We start from the raw sequence: 22238 nt of genomic DNA, 5'->3' as shown, positions 1-22238 counted from the left end.
TAGCCTCGCATATAGACCTATTTTCATGTACTACGAGTGAATTCACTAAAGTAGCTTTAATAACTCTTTGTTATATTGAATAGGTAAAAATATGATTTGTTAGATATAGGTACTTGTGTATTTGTATGTAATATTTTGCTACATTATCGCATTGGGTGCAACCTGTAATGATAATTGTATGTGTGTAAATAAAAAAAAAAAAAAAATATATATATATAAATAAATAAATAAACAAGAATTGCTCGTTTAAAGGTATAAGATGATTGATGAGTCAACTGACTCATCATTTAATTGATTTTTATTGAAAAATGTGTATCACAAAAAAGCTATTTGCCGTACAAATATTTTTGGTGACGACACTCGGCAGTTGACAAACACATCACGGCTCCCGTATGATCCGAATGACGAATATCAAACATTTAAGATTGTAACTGGGTTAAGTCTGGACACTGACGTGGACTTTATTTAGTATTAAGTAGACTAACGGCGACTAATTCCAATAAGGCCTAGTTTTTATCTAGATTGAAAGGTCAGACAGTCGCTTTCGTAAAAACTAGTGTCAAATTAAAACTAAGGGGACTATTTACTAGTAGTTCGCCCGCCCCGAATATAGTCTGTGCCCGAACTGAGAACTCGCGTTTCTGCAAAAACTATATCTATAGTCATAGTCATAGTCATAGTTTATTCATAAACAATTTTCATTGTGTTTGAAATTAATTTACATATACATTTTCTTATCTATATACACAAATAAATCTTATATCACGAACAATAAATACTGAAATTAAATTTTATTAAAGGAAAATTAAAATATAAAACACAATTAGAACAATATAATAAATTAATAATATTTCATTTGTAAAGTCAAAATTAATATTTATTATTCATGTCAAAAATATGAATTAAAAATCTTAAAATATTTACAGGCATAATACTTGCATTAATCTAAAATTCTACTAAAATATTCCTATAGAGGTTGATTCATAAACATCTACATATTTTATTTTCTACTCAATCAAATAAAACATGTGGAAAACCTCATATAGGTATTCAAAAAAAGTATCATATTAAAAATAGAAATTCATGATGGCGGCCATTTTTTACAAATTTAACTACGAATTCTCTTGTACGAGTATTCTCTCTCGTATATTCTACATTAAGGGACCTTTCGAATCCTCAGATATCAATACATATTTAATTTTGGATATGATCTGTGATATTGGTTATTGTTAGGTATTCCCCGCTAGGTACGGTACGCGTTCTCGCACATCTCTGGTGGAAACGCAGCCTTATGCGCAAACCAAATTGTATAGAATACAGTGCTTGTATGAGCTGAATGGCTGCGCGCGACCAATTTGTTGATTCCGCGCGTTTGCGACTGTTCAAACACGATTAACAAGAGATTTATGTGCGCTAGCGTTCACGCGCGGGATCTCCCGTTTCTTTGCAAAAACGAAAAATAACCTTGTAGGGGACGATCGATTCTCCATACAAAAGTAGTCCTCATTTTCCACCCTGGATATATTATGGAAAATATTTTTACACAATTAGATATATTTTAATCATAGCTATGCCCGACCGTTTACCCGAAAAAAAAAACGAATAAAATCAAACGGCTAGCTAATCAAATAGCTATGATTAAAATACAATCGAATTGTATACAAATATTTCCAATTATGTTAATATTCAGAGAGGAACATGGGGAATACGAAAAAAGACTGCCAGAACAATTGCTAGCCCTATATAGTCAACATCTTCGTCATCCCACCAACGAACTGAATGGAAATCGTCCATAACCGCACAATGGCGCTGATGGGCCCAATTCCCGTGCTATAAACCGTCCAATTGGCGTCATTAGGGTCAAATGGGGTCGCCGATCAGCTGTCATCGATTGAATTTACGGGTTCGTTGGCTTACAGGTTTAAGTTTCTGTCATTCAGTACAGTCAGCGTCAAAAGCAGTGGAACAGACTACGCGTCAACGTGTCTACTATTCTCTTATAACTTAATAAAAAGAGATACATCTATGTATGTAATGTAAAACAATTAGAATGTCACAGATAGTTTAGAATGCAAACTATAAATATAATAAGTATTATAACTATTTATCTACACACATGTCATTAGTGCTCTATAATGCGTTCAGAAACCGTAGGAAATGACAAGCTTTATTACAACCAATTTTACTATGAGAACTTTCTTATCTGTGGTAGTAGGAAAATTTGTACTTTAATGTAAAGTGTCATTCAATAGAACTTGCTAACTATGTAAACAAAAGTTACTAGTAATTTGACATTCAGTGTCAATTTTAGTATGGCGGTTTGTTTACATAGTTAGCAAGTTCTATTGAATGACAATTTACGAGTACATAGGTAACGTTATAGATTTTTGTAAGGTTATGAGTTTAAATTTTGAACAGCAGTCCAAACTCAAGTGGGTCTCTATTCTAGTATCCATAGATATTAAAATAGTTATCGATACAAAACGTCAATTTAGTATGTTTTTTTAATATAAACCGCACGATATTTGATCTCGAGTGACATGAGAATAGGGACTTCATTCTTTTGTCTAGGAATTTAAAAAAAACTACGGATGTGTGATATGCGTGAAAAAAGTTTTAATTCACCGCCATTTGACGTACAGTTTATCTTTTAGTTAGTTTTAAGTATGTGTTTAGATAAAGTAGTGTATGTAACTGTACATAATTAGGCATTAAAATACTCGTGTGATCCTTTTAAGAAACTCACTAACGTTCGTTTCTTAAACCCACACTCGTATTTTAATGCCTCTCATTATGTAGCAGTCACATAAACTACTATTATAACTTGTGTGTTGAAATTTGTGTACGTGTGGACGCTAGATGAGATTGGCGCCAATAATTCTCCTGATCAAATCAGTCGATTTTCCCAGCTCGTCTGGACTCTACTTATAGGTAATGTAAACTAAGATCTGTGTCCAAATATTTCATATTTAAATGACTAACTATTTGAGAACAAGCCTCAACTCATCAAATCCGGTTGCCCAAGACATAATCCATCTCAATCAACTTATCTAGTTAGGGGACCCGAATACTTGTTGTTATCTTATAAGCCTATGTTGCCAGGTGGCAGTGATACTATAGGTACTTAACATTGCATTCGTATATGCATAGATAAAGAAATACTCAACAAAATGTTGGGTTAAAATGCTAGAAAAAATACACACCAAGGAAAACCGAGACACGTGCAAAATATGCAATTATGCACAATATTCTAAAATATTGTAAATATGAAATATTGAAAATATTGTAAATATGAAATATTGTAAATATGAAATATTGTAAATATGAAATATTGTAAATATGAAATATTGTAAATATGAAATATTGTAAATATGAAATATTGTAAAATAGTTTTATATTGTATGCGGTCTTTTGACAAAGTGCCCTCTACGGCGGCAAGGCAACATACGGTTTGCAAGGTTTTATTACGAAGAATCAAGAGTGAACAGGCACCTCCTGGGCAGGCTCGCTCCATCGTAGGCCACGTCTTCGCCTCGGCTAGTCTGTGGCCATGAGTAAGCCCATTAATATTATATAAAAAAACCCTTTATTGTTATTATTTACCTCTATGTTCGAAACAGTTTAGGTTACAGATATACAGAAAGACACCTAGGTATTGAATCGCAAAGAGAGCATATAGTCACTAAAACAGTCGTATATATATATCTGAAAAAATCAACGTCATTTGAATCATACAATCACCTAGGATGTAATAATTCCGTTCATTCACCTCTCGTATCATTCGCCAGTCTTTAAATTTCAAGAGCAAACGTATCATAATATATTTATCCTCTGGCACAGCCACTCTGTCAGTAGAAAAAGGCGGCAAAATTAAAAAATGTAGCCGCGAAGGGTTGATATCCCATAGAAAAATTGAATTTCGCACCTTTTCTACTGGGGGGGTTTGAGTATACTTAATGTAGTCTAATTTTAAACACAGTTTATCTATGACGGTCAACAGATCTGACAGTTGATAAACCAATCGGTAAACTTGTTGACAGATAATAACCGTTTCCTGGCCACCTGCCAATTGACCAACAACTTAGGCAACGAGGTAATAAAATGCCATTTCCCGTATTTGGAAATTTTTACAACTTATTTAGATTGATAATTCTTGATGCTTGTTTAACCTAACTTTAAAGTCCTCTCCCTTGTGGCAACATTTGCCCAGTTCCGGTAGTTCAGAACCGCTACCAACTTTTGGTACGTTGTTGGGCATGCTTTTGGGACTCGAAAACTACCGGGAGACAGTGACGCAGGCCATCTACTTCAGCGCAATGACGTCATCAAAATGGCTCCCGCCGCGTTGTGAATACTGCATATCACACCCAAACTATGCATTGCATATATACATGAAATTGGGGTATTAAATGAAAGCATATTAAATATACTACATTTAGTACATACACTGTGTTCCAAAATATACTACAGTTTAAGAGCCATTTAAGCCAAGTAAGTCAAAATTATGTAAAAAAATACGAGTAGGTGACTGTACCTATGCATTCCTTTCGTCCGCCTTCCGTAATATATGGCGCCTATAGATTAGAAGCAAAGATATTCCAAAGCTCAGACAGCAATCAATATTCATAATAAACATTTGAATATTCATATAACTTAATTTACGTCCGTTACAAATACTCGAAGTTGTAAGAAAACCGGTAAAAACCGGTACTGAGTAATTAAAATAATTATTTAATTTCTCACGTTAATTAAATTCTTGGCTGTATGGCTCCGCCCGTGCTCCTTCATAAATCATGGCTAGTTAAAAATAAAAATCGCTTCCTAAGCCCTTTAAAAAAAACTATTGAGCTGTCAAACTGTATTGTTCAATTTTCAAACTTCAATTCACACCTCGAGCTTTGTTTGAGCGTTCCTTTGGCAGTCACAAAAGCCGAGACACAATAAAGACTGTTTAACTCAAATAACAACATTATTCCTTTGAAATAGAGTCTAATTTAGCAATAGTGCTGTAGTAAAAGTCAAATAGCGGAATATTCTACAATAACTTCCGTGCAAAAACTCGTTATTACAAAAGCGACCCTGCTCCTTTTCGTTTAGGTCTAAATTTCAATGTGAGGATACATATGACGTTCTGATTTCAAGATGGCGGTTTGACGTTTCAATCAAGATGGTGGCTAGTGGTTTTCGGGAATTTTATTATTGTACCAAAGTGGGTCAGGGATTTGTTTTGGTCGTGAAAGCTACCGTTTGTCCGATACAGTCCTTTTTATATGATTTCACAGCTTTTGTGCAAAAATAAAGTCAATTTAGCTTGAAAGGGTTTTTTGGCAGGTGAGTAAAAACTTGAATAGACCTGAGGATCAACAATGTTTTTTTTTGCTTGACGTAGGTCCTGTTTTGTTCACGCCTTTCTTGAAGATGAAAAGGGACTCCCGTATTCCAGAATAGGATAGAATATAATGATAACATTGTACGTATACGTGGGCCATACTGAAAGTTTCTGGATTCTGATATATATGAGACGACTTATTTTTTCTATGTGGCCAGTTCCAGGAATTTTCAGTATGCCCTAAGTATCAGCCTAAACTATTATGACTTTGACAGGTCACGGACTTAAACACCTTAAATACTAGGTATTGGACAGGACGCGGGACTGACCTTAGCCAGTTGGCCAGTAGGTACTTGGTCAGTTGAATAATTAATTAAATTACTGTATCTACCAATTAAGTATTGTGAGGCAAAGAATTGCCAGTAGAAAATTTCGCCTAATACTATATTACCACCCTAATAATAATTATACCTAATACCTAATTACCACCAAACCTAAACAAAACCTAATTATTACCTACTATGGAAGTTGGAAGATCGAACTTTCGCTTCACATTTTTGCCGCCCTATTTTTACTAAAAAAACTTTTGTCAGGCGTTAGTTAATTACAGTATAACTACCATGTTTAAATACTCGTACGCCCTACAAACCAATTTAATTTATACAGAACCACGTGACTATTAAAAATATTAATAAATTCATAACCATAGCCAACAGCCGCCTTTTTTTCTCCGCTCGAAGGAACGTCATGCAGCCAGAACTTTTTAAATTTCAATTGGAACTGTGAGTGCTCCTGTTATATTTTTTATTGTTCGGATGGCGGGTAAAGTGCCCGGTTATTTATAAAAAGAGGATTGATTCTGTTCACTATTTGAGTCACAGTTGGAGAACTAAATAACCGGCCAAGTGCGAGTCGGACTCGCGCACGAAGGCTTCCGTAATACATATTAGGTACGCAAAAAATGGCAAAAAATCACGTTAGTTGTATGGGAGCACCACTTAAATATTTATTTTATTCTATTTTTAGTATTTGTTGTTATGGTGGCAACAGAAATACATCATCTGTGAAAATGTCAACTGCCTAAGCTATCACGGTTCATGAGATACAGCCTGGTGACAGACAGGCAGACGGACCAGTTTTTGATTAATGTGACACACACATAGATATTTTCATTCACTCATTCATTCCATTCGTGCCAGCTCTTGTACATCGACCTGTATGTATATCTGCATCATGTATACTCGTAGGTACTCGATTGCAAGTGCACGAAGCTCGAAAGCGTTTGATTGGCAGTACAGTGGGACGCACAAGTGATACAATTACGATCCAATCACGCCGACATATTGCATTAGGGTACTGTCGGGTACACATGGCGTGTGGAAGTTCCTGTCGTACACTCATGAGCAATTAAATGGGACGCTTTGTATATAATTCATTTATAAGTTACCCGCTTTGAGTGTTACTAAGTTTAATATTTGTTTGACCGTGAATGTATTTAATTTAGGGGAGATAGTCTCAGTCACAATGTGTAATTAGAATATTTGAACAGTCAACGTCAATAGGTAGTAGCGGATGAAAAGACGCGCCTAAAGTATCTGCCATCCTGAGATACTTTTCTAAACAGAGATAATTATGTAAAGGAAAAAACGGAACCCTTATAGGATCACTCGTTCATCTGTCTGTCTGTCAGACCAAACATTTTGAAAAAAAATACTCATAATAGTTCTTTACCTATGACAGTACCTATTAGAAATGTGCAGTCAAGCGTGAGTCGGCCTTAATGTAAGGAACCCTCGGAACGCGCGCCCGACTCGCACTTAGCCGGTTGTTAGGGTTCCGTACCCAAAGGGTAAAAAATGGGTCCCTATTACTAAGACTTCGCTGTCCGTCCGTCCGTCCGTCTATCACCAGGCTGTATCTCATGAACCGCGATAGCTAGACAGTTGAAATTTTCACAAATAATGTATCTCTGTTGCCGCTATAACAACAAATACTAAAAATAAAATAAAATAAATATTTAAGGGGGGCTCCCATACAACAAACACGATTTTTTTGCTCTATTTTTTGTTGATGGTGCGGAACCCTCCGTGCGCGAGTCCGACTCGCACTTGGCCGGTTTTTTTTAAATCGCGTGGTATTAAACCCTTTGAAAGCCACGTCGTCGTGAACCTTGTTGAAATACACGATGGGTAATATGGGGTTGATGCCGTTAGTTGCCGTCTTTGGCGGTCAAAGGGTTAAAAGGGACATTTATTTAATCACGTGGACTTATCCGTCCCTAATACGGTGTGTGTATGACATCGTAAGATTGTGAACCTTAGTTTACAATCTAACGTAGGTTAGGTTAGTTTATAATCTCCCTACCGTCAGTTTATAATTTAACTAGCGAGATTATAAAGTGACGAGTGTTTACATATTTACGGTAACATATAACAATAATATTTAGCGAACTGTACTTTAAAAGTTAGCAAGCGATAGTATAGGCGCGTGGCGGCTGTCCGTCTCACTTAGCTCCCTCCGGCCAATACAGTCGTATATTCCGACATTGTTTCATTCACTATACGCACATGTCTACACACATGTCTACACACATGCCATAAACCCTGATGATGCCTTCAAAAACCACAATTTACGGCAAGCATAAATACTTATAAACTGTTTTGTTACAACTTGTGAAAATGTTATTATTGCGTAATAATCATCATCTTCCTCGCGTTGTCCCGGCATTTTGCCACGGCTCATGGAAGCCTGGGGTCCGCTTGGCAACTAATCCCAGCCTAACTAATCGTCGTTATTATTGCGTAATAATAACGACGATATATTATAATACCTATAACATTCAATTGCCAATATCTCTGAAAAACAATAGTTGTTAGCCAAGGGATGAAATGATGCCTTTCACCCGAGTTAAACACTCTACTTTACATTACGAATACGAGGGAAGTAAAATGAATGCATGTGTACCTTCGATTAACAATTTAGGCAAAAGTATCGTTAGGTATTTGTGGAATGGGGAGTTCAATATCAGAATGGAAATTGTACAACAAATCCATTTAAACCAAAATTTCAATAGCTTATCGTAAAAAAATTATATAAGTAGTCGTACTTGGAACGTAAAATGCTCTAGTGCAGAAACGTATCATTTTCTGCACACCTTTTAGAATAACAATGACCCACTTTCAGACGAGCATGAGAAAGGAATATTAGTAAGTAGTTTGTGTTACAAGGGATCAAAATGATATATTTCCGTCAAAGGGCGTACATTGAATCCTGAATGAAGCGATGTATTCTACAAATTCTACAATAGAATTCCGAACGTAGTGAGGGATTCTAAGGTAAAATCCTGAGCGTAATGAGGGATTCAAGTGTTAACACCCAAGACGAAAATAATTTTGATACCGTGTGACACATACTGCTTTTCACATCAACTATGAGGAAAATAAAAAAAAACCTTAGTGTTGACACAATCTGATGCTTAAACAGATTATTTAAGCTAAGAAAATAATGTGCAAAAAAATGAAAAAATAGTGTGCTAGAACAGAAAATTGCCACTTTGATCCCTCCTAGCAGGGAGGAAAAGTGACACTTTGATCCCTCCTAGCAAGAAAAAGCTCTTTTCCGAATAGGTGGTGTGAAAAATATATAGTCGTACTTGGAACGTAAAATTCTCTAATGTAGAAACGTATCATTTTCTGCACACAGAGCATGAGAAATGAAAAGGAATTTGATTTGATTTCACCTCACTGCTATAGTCAAAAGGACCTTTTAGTCAAAATGAAATGACAAAGCAAACATTCTAATGCCGCAATGGAGGCCGTAACATGCGGTTCCTACATTTCTTTATTAGTAGCGTTACCACGAGCTTGACACTGACTTGACATACAGGGATCGAATACCGGTATTTTTTGTATGGGAACGGAAACGGTATTTTTTCGTTCTTTGCTAATTACTTCATTTCTAATTGGGAAATCTAATAATACGAAGTCGTAACCTAAAAACACAACTGAGTGCTACATTTCGGGTATAAAATAATTCGAAAAATATGGTTATTTCTATGTTTTTGCAAAAAACCGGTTCCGATCCCTGTTGACATATTCGCTAGCGTGTGCGTAACTTACTTTCTATGCATCTTGCTCGTACTGGCATATTAGTGCGCGCAAGATGAAGAAAGTAAGGTACGCAGACGTTAGTGAATATGTCAGTGTCGAACTCGTGGTAGCTACACAAGCACATCTTCGTCCATGAAGCAACTCGCGATATTTTTAAAACGCCGTGAGTGATCTGCTGCACGGTGCCGAGCATCAAACCCGCACTTAGCTTATCGCAAGCCGTAATGGTGACCCAGGTGACCACGATTCGAATTCGCGCCGGACTGTCCATCTTTTAACTGTAACTAGCGACCCGCCCCGGCTTCGCACGGGTTAACAAATTATACATAAACCTTCCTCTTGAATCACTGTATCTATTAAAAATAAACCGCATCAAAATCCGTTGTGTTGTTTTAAAGATCTAAGCATACATAGGGACACAGACAGCGGGAAGCGACTTTGTTTTAATATTATGTAGTGATTTTTTAACTGGGTTTTATACAATGTCAGTGCAAACAAACAAACAGCTTGTCTGATGGTAAGCGGTTGTCATAATCGTAACCTATGAACGTAGCCGACTCACTAAAGCTATAAAACCTGTACACTATTGAGAGTGGAAAATACTGAACTTTTTAAAAGGTACCTGTCAAATGTGGCCAAATATTAATTAATTATATTATCTTACAATGAAGCGAGTCATATAACATTGATCGAACTTCGCTTGCGATGCTCGTTTGATCATATATTTACACACCTTTGTTACCCTACCATAAACATAAGTACCTATAGTATATGTTGCATGTTCCGATATTTAGTCTGTCAAACAATTTTGTCGAGAGAAAAAGTCGCGAAATTCTAATGTTCTCTGGGACGATAACCTTTCGCGCCTACTCTTTTTTAATTTGCCGCTTCTTTTACTGACATAAATGGCTTGACATACTATATTTGACGGCTCTGGCCGTCACTATCTATTGCATTCTGCGACGGTAGCACGGTCGCATTTTTATCTCCTGGCACCATGCCTGTCACGTTCTAACAAGTTAGTATGTAAGTGCGAAAGTGACGGGCATAGTGACAGACCATAAAAATGGAACCATGCTGCCACCGCTGGTTATAGTTTTACGCGTTATTCTACCCGATAATACTGCTGCTGACTGTAATAAGCCGATGTCAAATCATAAATTATCCACGATATTATTTGCACAATCCACGCGTATCGTAAAGTGTGGTGGCCCCAGCGCATGATTTACTATGAGCGTATTTAATGGCATACATCTTGCATAATCTGTTTGTGCATATAGAAGTACATTTATAATATTTATCCACCTATCATAAACCGTCTATGATGCATTCAAAAACTGCAAATTATGGCCGGTATAAAGATAAACTATTTCGTTACAACACATTTCTTATCTGTGAAAATGTCATTATTGCGTAACGTCGTACTACGTCGGTGGCAAACAAGCTTACGGCCCGCCTGATGGTATGCAGTCTCCATAGCCTACTCCAGAGGTGTTACATGCGCGTTGCCGACCCTAGCACTCCCTCGTTGAGCTCTGGCAACCTTACTCACCGGCAGGAACACAACACTTTATGAGTAGGGTCTAGTATTATTTGACTGCGGTTTTCTGTAAGGTTGAAGTACTTCCCCAGTTGAGCTCTGCTCTACATCTGGAATGACATCCGCTGTGCTGTGCCCTACCACACAAAGCGAGATGACATTCACAGTACCCATACCTCTCTTACGCTGCGTCTTAGGGTCTCCCCAAACTTATCGACGCGGAATCGGCAATGCCAATAGAAATGAAACTTTATGTCCACGCAATAAGAGCGAAAAAGACGCCGACGCGTCGGCCGTCGACGGCCGAACGGAGCCGAACCGAACCTTACCTGTTTATGCTGTTTACTATCGGCTTTCGCCGAATCCGCGTCGATAAGTATGGGGAGACCCTTACGTAAGCGAACAACTCGCGAACGCGGAGCGAAGCGGCGCGTTGTGGCGCGGCGGGCCCACGGCGTTCGCGTTCTCAACGAGATCGCCTACGTAGGACACTTCTATAGGTATCAAAGGATTGATTCACCCCGCGCCGCATCGCTTCGCTTCGCGGTCGCGTGTTGATCGCCTAGTACGCTGCGTTACTTAGTACCATCGCCCACGTACCTTATGCCTTTTGTAATACGGTCCACCGATGTACAATAACTAAACTATTCTTTGTTACAGCGCCACCATGACCTAGCCATGCGTGTGCTACTGCTGGTCGTGCTTCTGGCGGCGCGTGCGCGCGCGTGCCCGTGGGCGTGCGGCTGCCGGCCCGCCGCCGCGGACTGCGCGCACCGCTCGTTGCTGCACGTGCCCAAGAAGCTGCCTGTTGACGCCCATCGACTGTGAGTACCGTGCCATTAGTAGTGCTGTCTCTGTCGGGCCCGCCGCCGCGGACTGCGCGCACCGCTCGCTGCTGCACGTGCCCAAGAAGCTGCCTGTAGACGCCCATCGACTGTAAGTACCGTGCCATCTCTGTCGCTAGTAGTGCTGTCTCTGTCGGGCCCGCCGCCGCGGACTGCGCGCACCGCTCGCTGCTCCACGTGCCCAAGAAGCTGCCGGTTGACGCCCATCGACTGTGAGTGCCGTGCCATCTCTGTCGCTAGTAGTGCTGTCTCTGCTGCTGACGCTGAAGCTGCCTGTTGACGCCCATCGACTGTAGGTAAGTACCATGCTAATGTCAGCTCTGTCGGACTACCCCACAATATCTATAGGTACGAGGGGCGTTCAAAATATTCTCGGTATTGATATCTTACAACCTCTTCTAAAATTTCTTTCGTTACTGGCCGCTAAGTTTTATTCATTGACATTAAAAAAAAGTATAATTCGAACCGAGATGTTCTTTTATTTTTCTGCAATTGCTGAACAAACATGAACATCATGTGGGAATTGACAATGTTAACTAAATTAGAACATCGATGCGTGATAAAATTCTTGACAAAACAGGGTAAAAATCAAAAAACCATAAAAGAGGAAATGGATTGTGTTTACCGTGAGTCTGCTCCTTCTTTATCTACCATTCAAAAGTGGTCAAGCGAGTTTAAACGTGGAAGGGAGAGTGTTGAAGACGACCCTAGACCTGGCCGGCCTGTAGTAGCTACTTCACAAGAAAATATTGATAAAGTGGAAAAACTTATATTGGAAGATGGTCGAGTGAAGGTAAAATCTATAGCACAAGTAACCAATCTCTCTATTGGTACCGTACATGATATTATCCATGACCATCTTAATATGTCAAAAGTAAGTGCAAGATGGGTTCCGCGAATGCTGACTCGGCTTCAAAAAGACATGCGTGTAGCTTGTTGTTCCGATTTTATTGACCTGTGCGGTGAAAATCCTGATGAGGTGCTGCAAAGAATAGTTACTGGAGATGAAACCTGGGTTCATCATTATGACCCAGAGAGTAAACAAGAGTCCATGCAGTGGCACATTAAGGGTTCAGCTCATCCCAAGAAGTTCAAGGTCATCCCTTCAGCTGGCAAGGTCATGGCCACGATATTTTGGGATTGTGAAGGAGTATTACTGATCGATTATAAAGAAAAAGGTGTAAATATCACAGGACAGTACTACGCTAACATTCTACGTCAATTAAAGGATGCAATCAAAGAAAAGAGGCGAGGAAAGTTAACCAAAGGTGTTATGCTTCTGCATGACAACGCCCCCGTCCATACTGCTCATATTGCCAAGGCAGCTATTGTTGAATGTGGGTTTGAAACTGTTACTCACCCACCGTATAGTCCGGACTTAGCCCCCAGCGACTTCTTTTTGTTCCCCAATCTTAAAAAGGATCTGCGTGGAAATAAATTTTCCGATGATGAAGCATTGAAGGCGGCAGTGGAGGAGCATTTTTACACCAAAGATAAAAAATATTTTTATGCAGGATTACAAAAAATAATTGATCTATCTTTTAAGTGTATGAACATAGGGGGGGAGTATATTGAAAAATAAAAATATCAAACTTTTCGTACTTGTTTGTTTTCATTCTCATACCGAGAATATTTTGAACACCCCTCGTAGTTCGTTTTATTAGCATTAGAAAAAGACTACGCGATCTTGATCATCTTGACGTGTCGTATAATTGAAAAATGCTTATTAAAAATCGGTAACTACTTATTACTTACGAGGGGTATTCAAAATATTCTCGGTATGAGAATGAAAACAAACAAGTACGAAAAGTTTGATATTTTTATTTTTCAATATACTCCCCCCCTATGTTCATACACTTAAAAGATCGATCAATTATTTTTTTTAATCCCTCGTAAAAATATTTTTTATCTTTCGTGTAAAAATGCTCCTCCACTGCCGCCTTCAATGCTTCATCGTCAGAAAATTTATTTCCACGCAGATCCTTTTTAAGATTGGGGAGCAAAAAGAAGTCGCTGGGGGCTAAGTCCGGACTATACGGTGGGTGAGTAATAGTTTTAAACCCACATTCAACAATAGCTGCCTTGGCAATATGAGCAGTATGGACGGGGGCGTTGTCATGCAGAAGTAGAATACCTTTGGTTAACTTTCCTCGCCTCTTTTCTTTAATTACATCCTTTAATTGACGTAGAATGTTAGCGTAGTACTGTCCTGTAATATTTACACCTTTTTCTTTATAATCGATTAGTAATACTCCTTCACAATCCCAAAATATCGTGGCCATGACCTTGCCAGCTGAAGGGATGACCTTGAACTTCTTGGGATGAGCTGAACCCTTAATGTGCCACTGCATGGACTCTTGTTTACTCTCTGGGTCATAATGATGAACCCAGGTTTCATCTCCCGTAACTATTCTTTGCAGCACCTCATCAGGATTTTCACCGCACAGGTCAATAAAATCGGAACAACAAGCTACACGCATGTCTTTTTGAAGCCGAGTCAGCATTCGCGGAACCCATCTTGCACTTACTTTTGACATATTAAGATGGTCATGTATAATATCATGTACGGTACCAATAGAGAGATTGGTTACTTGTGCTATAGATTTTACCTTCACTCGACCATCTTCCAATATAAGTTTTTCCACCTTATCAATATTTTCTTGTGAAGTAGCTACTACAGGCCGGCCAGGTCTAGGGTCATCTTCAATACTCTCCCTTCCGCGTTTAAACTCGCTTGACCACTTTTGAATGGTAGATAAAGAAGGAGCAGACTCACGGTAAACACAATCCATTTCCTCTTTTATGGTTTTTTGATTTTTACCCTGTTTTGTCAAGAATTTTATCACGCATCGATGTTCTAATTTAGTTAACATTGTCAATTCGCACATGATGTTCATGTTTGTTCAGCAATTGCAGAAAAACAAAAGACTATCTCGGTTCGAATTATACTTTTTTTTAATGTCAATGAATAAACCTTAGCGGCCAGTAACGAAAGAAATTTTAGAAGAGGTCGTAAGATATCATTACCGAGAATATTTTGAACGCCCCTCGTATGAAAGCAAAAGACTGTAAAGAATCGTATATGATTGTTACATATTTGCCGTGACTTATTTTTCAAAACTCCGTAATAAAAACACACCTCAAAATGTTTACCTTTTTTTTTTGTAATGCTAATGCTTCTCGACGCAACGTTGGTGCAACTGCGCAGCGACGCTTCTTTCCATAGCGCTGCCCTCGCCATAGAAAATGCCTTAAACCATTAAGTAATAAAGTTTCAATAAATAAATAAACTGTCTTCTCAAAAATTGGCTGACCGTCTAGCATGAGTTGCGTTCACGCGCACGAGTCCATACTTGAAGACGCGTTAGATGTATGTAGTCGCGCGCGAGAACGCAACTCATGCTAGCCGGTCTAGAAGACTCCAAAAACTCAAGTCTCTATACAATAATGTCTTGCGGGCTTCAGTCCCGTTGTTCAATAACATACAATATATAACAATAACTATACAAATAACCGCAAATTTGAATTTACGTCGCGAATTGCCAGCGATTTGCACAAACGCGGTCGTAGGGCCCTACAATGCGTGAATACTGTGAATAGGTTAGGGATGGGAAAAGACGAGACCGAAACCCGTTCGGCTATGAAGCCATATCACATCGAAAATCTGTTTGGAAGACTAGGTACCCACTATGGCTCTGTGAGCTGCAGAGCAGCTTTTCTCAAAAGCTTGTAACTTGTAATACAAGTGGAAGTCCCTTTCCCATAAAAGCTGTCAAAAACTGACATCCACTTGTATTACAAGTTACAAGCTTTTGAGAAACGGGCCCCACAGACTTCGCGAAACTCCAGGGCTCCGTCATTTTGAAAAACAAAACAAAACTTATAACTATCGAACATATTTACAAAATTTCCCATATTTCTGAGAGAGACTTACAAAAGCAATTTTGCTCAAGCTGAAAAGGAGACTTTCACCCTTACTCGGTCAGAAATAATCGAAAATTTGAATTTACGTCGCGAGTAGATGGTATTACTGCAATGTTCTGCCGCCAGCACAAGCACCACTTAATTCGTGACATCGTAAACCATAGAGTAACTTATACATACTGTGCCTTTAACTGTTTTTTGACACGTTTTCACAGACAATAAAATAAGGCATTGATGCATCAAGGCGGTTTGTTTACAAAGGGTTTACCGGGAAACGCGAAAATCGAAATTTAGTTCTGCCTCTTTATCGCTCGAATATGCAAGAGTGATAGAGAGGATAGAAATTTCGATTTTCTTGTTTCGCGGTAAACCATCAGATTGTGACGGATTGTGGTAGTGGCGCCCCCTATGCAAGTTCCGCGTAATATTCTCTATTGCCAGCGTTGTGCACAAACGTTTTACATTGTTTGAATAGGCCTCCTGGCCGCGTAGCCAACATGCCAATCGCTTACGCTCCGTAGCGATCGAAATGCTACTGTCACTGTCGCACTAATATGGAAGAGTGAAAGAGAGACACAAAGCGTTTGGTTGTCGAAGCAATAGCGATTGTCAGCTTGGCCATAGAGAAAAAAATAGGTACATAGATTGCTCACTCCATACTCCATACATCAGTTTTGGTACCAAAAAGACTATTAATTTCAGTGTCTACATCTAGCATCGAGTAGCGGAACTATTAGTACTGCTACTTGCAATAGATGTAGCACCGACCGGAAAGTCTTTATGTTGTTGAGTATACAAGTAGCAGTACTGATAGTTCCGCTACTCGATGCTAGATGTAGACACTGAAATTAATAATCTTTTTGGTACCAAAACTGATATATGGGGTGAGCACTCTTGTCTTACTATATTTCTCTATGGCTTGGCTAGGCCGGCTGAATGGGTTTCGGTCTCCTTTTTTCCCATCCCTACCACTGAAAGGCGTGAAGCCCTATAAAATAACTATACACTCCACCAACTTGCCATGCGGTTGCTCAACGCGAAAACTACAGTTTTTCCATACAAATTGCATAGCAGTGGCGCCCTCTCGACCGCAAATGTAAGTTGGCCGTGTGACTTGTGGTTATACTTTTCCATTTTCTACTACGTTTGGTGTATTAGGTTTGGGGTGGGGGTAGAGTAGGGAAGAGATAGAGTGTGCTGTATACATTTTTAGTAGTAGTATTACCTAAACTTTATTGTACAAAAAGAAATATAAAACATGAAAAAACACACATCATTTGTACAAAGTCGAACTTATCCCTATTTTTGTTATTTATTGGTAATTCTAAACAAGATGCTTTGTCGTTTTCGTGACGTAAAACAATAGGGTATTTTCCTACTAGTCAAATCAGTTACTTCTTTAGAACTGTCAAAACGATTTGCTAATGTGGAACTGGAATTTATATGAAACATTACATCGTGACGTCACGGTCAACTCACCTACTTTTTATATTTCTATCCGATTTATTAAATAGAACTTGTGTTTAAAAATACTCCTATCTGTGTTTTTCTAATAATTATCTGGTACTTTATTTCATGCATGGTGTAAAATAAATTCGCCTTGCGATTCTGAACAAACCGTTTTTAGGTTTTCAGTGGGTCTTGAAACAACCTGTATAAGAATTTAAACAAAACATGAATTAGCGTTTTCCAAAAAAATGTACATTTCATTCATGTCTTCAAAATATTCACTTCTTGGGCTCATTTTACTCAGAATCATTTGTACATTCACGCCTCATACATGAAAAAATGTGTCCCAAAATTTTGTATGGAAAAATATTTTTCCAGTGCGTCACGTTCATACAAATAAAACAATTATTCATACAAAAATGTCACGATCTGTAAAGGAAATCTTGGGACAATTTTTTTCATATATGAGGCGTGAATGTACATACAAATGATTCTGAGTAAAATGAGCCCAAGAAGTCAATATTTTGAAGACATGAATGACATTATTTTTGGAAAACGCTCGACTACTTTTTGAAGCCATACTTTAAAGCCGCCTCTATAGTTTTCGTTACTCTGGGCACCCCACATGACATGTAATAGTGGGGTAGCTATATTATTTTCGTGTAATATCAATGTTGGTACAGACGGGAGCAGAAGTGAGATGAGGAACTATTTATTGATTTAATGTTTATTTGAACAAGATGTAAGACTTAATAAATACCTAATGAAATATCTAAAAAAATGATTTTAAAGTTTTCCACGTCAGAATGAAAAGATAGTAGGAAAAAATGTTTTCTGTGTGAGGTCCGTTTCACAAAAAAACTGGTTTTAATTTAAAGCGAAAGAAAGTCTGAGTCCAAGTAGGTAACTAGTATTAAAATCATTCTTCGCTATTTTTACGTATAGTCTAGTGTATAGTTTGTAGCTTTCTAATAGGCCCCGAAGGCTAATCCTATTGTCTATTGTTAAGAAAAACCGCTCGTGCCACGTGCCACAACCACCTGCATAAAAAATCGGTACTTCGGTTACTGAGTGCCGGCGAGTCGAACGCTACAGAACCAGTCTAAAATGTGTCATCGAGATGCGTAACAAAGGCGCGTTATCGGAGAGCGCACCTACACTGGTTTTTTGAGCGTTGGACTAGCCCGCGCTCAGGTGCCAAATAGAATAATTAGGACCCTTTTTTGCAGGTAAGTAGCACGTGCGGTTTTACTGAACAATAGACAATAGGATAAGCCTTCGGGGTCTACTAGAAAGCTACAAACTATACATTTCATTTGATAACGTGACGTGACGTACGCGTTTGCGTTAGGTCTATTTCAAAACGTCGCTTGGCGTGGCTATTCAAAATCCTATACATAATGAGTCACGTCACGTCACGCTATCAAATGAAATTTTCTCTAGGGATTCTGATTTATTTACCTAAATGACGTTTAGATTGATTTTTTTAAATGCCCATTGTTTAATCGTTTCAATTTTTTTTCGTCATTTACCTATGTTCATAAACATTTAAAAATAAATTGCTAACGTTCACATTTACATTTTTAACTATGTAGTCAGCAGCAGAAGTTGCTAATCGGGCCAGGTGTTCAAAATGATCTTGACGCGACTATTATTGTTTAGAGAATAAGAGCGTGTCAAGGTAATTATGACCACCTCGCCCGCTTAGCAACTTCTGCTGCTGACTGTATATCATTTATTATAACTAGAATATCATCCTTTATGGTAACACTTTTGCCCTCGCCCGTACCAATATAAGGGCGGGTTCATATTAGCATCATATTGGCGAGCGGGGAGCAATACGTCTTTATGATGCCCGTGAAGAAATATTTGTTTTCTCATTACATTACTTACGCAATCGCGACTGTAGCTATATTTCATGGACAAATCGATTTTGTTCACACTCACAGTTATTATAAAATAAAATAATTCATCCCTAAGTAGTTCGTTTTTAGGGTTCCGTAGCCAAATGGCAAAAAACGGAACCCTTATAGATTCGTCATGTCTGTCTGTCTGTCTGTCCGTCACACATATGTCACAGCCACTTTTCTCCGAAACTATAAGAACTATACTGTTGAAACTTGGTAAGTAGATGTATTCTGTGAACCGCATTAAGATTTTCACACAAAAATAGAAAAAAAAACAATAAATTTTTGGGGTTCCCCATACTTCGAACTGAAACTCAAAATTTTTTTTTTCATCAAACCCATACGTGTGGGGTATCTATGGATAGGTCTTCAAAAATGATATTGAGGTTTCTAATATCATTTTTTTCTAAACTGAATAGTTTGCGCGAGAGACACTTCCAAAGTGGTAAAATGTGTGTCCCCCCCCCCCTGTAACTTCTAAAATAAGAGAATGATAAAACTAAAAAAAATATATGATGTACATTACCATGTAAACTTCCACCGAAAATTGGTTTGAACGAGATCTAGTAAGTAGTTTTTTTTATAAGTCTTAAATCGCCTAAATACGGAACCCTTCATGGGCGAGTCCGACTCGCACTTGGCCGCTTTTTAGCATTAGAAAAAGACTAAGAGATCTTGACGGGTCTTTTAATTGAAAAAGGCCTTTTAAAAATCAGTATTATTACTTATGAAAGCAAAAGAATGTAAATCATCGTAGGTATATTGATTCATAATTGTTATATATTTGCCGTGACTTATTTTTCAAAAGTGTTTTTCAATGAAAAGACACGTCAAGATTGTTTACCTTTTTTCTAATGCTAGAAAAACTTACTATAGAACTCAATTTTGACTCGACCGATTTCCTATTTTTCGCTCTTGTATCGTAATTAAGCATAGAAATAAATTAAAAGTGGAAAATTCACTGTCTTGGGTGGGACCCACGACCACCGGATCACTGGTACAGTGCTCTGCCATCTAATATATAATATCTGGGTGACCGAGCTTCGCTCGGAAGACATATAAAAACTCATAAATGCGCGTTTTCCCAGAGATAAGACCTAGCTAGATCGATTTCTCGCCCCCGAAAACCCCCATATAGTAAATGTCATCGAAATCGTTAGAGCCGTTTCCGAGATCCCCGAAATATATATATATACAAACAAGAATTGCTCGTTTAAAGGTATTAGATTTATATAAATAGAATTTAATTTATTTCTAAGCTTAATAGCGTCGTTCGCAGACGTTTCTGCTTGATACAAAATTATTTTTTCACAGCACCTATTCGGAAAAGAGCTTTTTCTTCTCTGCTAGGAGGGATCAAAGTGGCACTTTTCCCCCCTGCTAGGGAACTCCCTATTTTTCATTTTTTTGCACATTATTTTTTTAGCTTAAAAAATCTGTTTAAGCATCAGATTGTGTCAACACTAAGATTTTTTCATTTTCCTCATAGTTGATGTGAAAAGCAGTATATGTGTCACACGGTATCAAAATTATTTCGTCTTGGGCGTTAACACTTGAATCCCTCATTACGCTCAGGATTCTACTTTATTGTAGAATCCATCGCTTCAATAAGGATTCAATGTACGCCCTTGATGGAAATATATTATTTTGTGATCCCTTGTAACATAAACTACTATTGTATCGTAATTTACTGTTGTTATACATACTTACCCCTTAGCTCCCACATTAAGTTAATATACCTATTATAATTAATATATAATATACATTATGTAATATTTAAAATATTATAAATAAATAAATTACTATGACTAAGACTACCTAACAATATATATATTTGGGTGAAACCGTCCTAAACCTATTTCCACGTGACTGAACCAATTGTCATACAGGGTGTTCCACCCTGTATACACAATCGAACACAAAAGCCAATGTAAACACATGTAACTTATATAACACGGAAACGAAAGGACAAAAAGGGGACAAAACGTAAAAGGTCACAACTCGCAAAACGATATTCTTAAACAACTTTAGTTTAATTTTAAATCTTATTTCTACAACATTACAGTTGAAATTTGAACGTCAATGACTTATGTCTTTTTGTTAACGTTGTATGTTTTCGTACAATACAGGGTGGTTACGACGTTCTTGCACAAAATGGAGGTTTGACTTCCGGTGGAAAATAAAATTTACATTTCCGGGAAATGGCGCTAATAGAGGAAGAGGGGGAGGAATAACAATAAAAAAGGATAAACAAACAATAGGGCCCGAATTAGTATTCCTATCACGAAATATTCGTGCTGGTATCCCTATTTTACAAAAGAAAATACATTTTTCACCACACCAGTGCGCAAAGGCACTTTTTATTCTACAAAACATCTTCCATTTTATCCACAGTAATTTTATGCAAGCTTCCCCGCGTTGGTGTGGTGAAAAATGTTGTGTTACACTCGGTAACAAAATTTGTTTAAAAAACCCTCGTGCCTTGAAACCCTGATCATGATTCCACTTTTCAAATTTGAGATCTTTCGCTTGTTCGGTTTTAGCATTAGCAGTTAAACAACAACTTGTACTTACTCGTACCTAAAACTAGTCACAACACCTTATTATATGTAAAACAAAGTCCCCCGCCGCGTCTGTCTGTTTGTATGGGCCCGATTCGGATTTTGTAATAGACATCTATTAGGTAGATATCTTGTAGACATCGCCAAGATACGATAACGATATGTTTAAGATCTAACCTGTCAAATTTGACATTTCCGCGATTCTGGAGATACTCTTGAACGATTTCCACAAGATATTACTTAGAGATCTAATTCACATCTAATAGATATCTAACACGATCTATCGTAAAAGTGACATTGGTTGCCCGAATTGCGCTGCAAAAGAGAACTAGTTGAAATCTAAACTATAACGTATCTAGAATGGATCTAGTAGGTGTCGTCTCTTGTGAATATCTTGAAGTTCGAATACGGCAGTATATGTTCGCGATAAACTCAAAAACTACAGAACTGATTGTTTAGGTGTATAATATGTAATGGTTTTGTGTAACCCGTGCGAAGCCGGGGCGGGTCGTAGTCTGTAAATTAAATAACCTGTAAAAAAGTAAGTAATATTCTTACAATTGTATTAAGGATA

General features: G+C 38.0%; 1 protein-coding gene across 1 annotated transcript in view; it reads left to right on the top strand.

Annotated features, from left to right (window-relative positions):
- Positions 1 to 11846: 11846 nt before the first annotated feature.
- The window catches only part of LOC134659883 (protein slit-like), an 87297-nt gene continuing 76905 nt past the window's right edge, over positions 11847 to 22238 (top strand). The window contains exon 1 of the mRNA XM_063515591.1: positions 11847 to 11914. The gene's annotated coding sequence lies outside the window, so the exon portion shown is untranslated. The remainder of the gene's footprint in view (positions 11915 to 22238) is intronic.

The sequence above is a fragment of the Cydia amplana genome, chromosome 25 (assembly GCF_948474715.1).
Source record: "Cydia amplana chromosome 25, ilCydAmpl1.1, whole genome shotgun sequence".
NCBI lineage: Eukaryota > Metazoa > Arthropoda > Insecta > Lepidoptera > Tortricidae > Cydia > Cydia amplana.
Note: the sequence above shows the minus strand (reverse complement) of the source record. Positions and strands in the feature narration are given on the sequence as shown.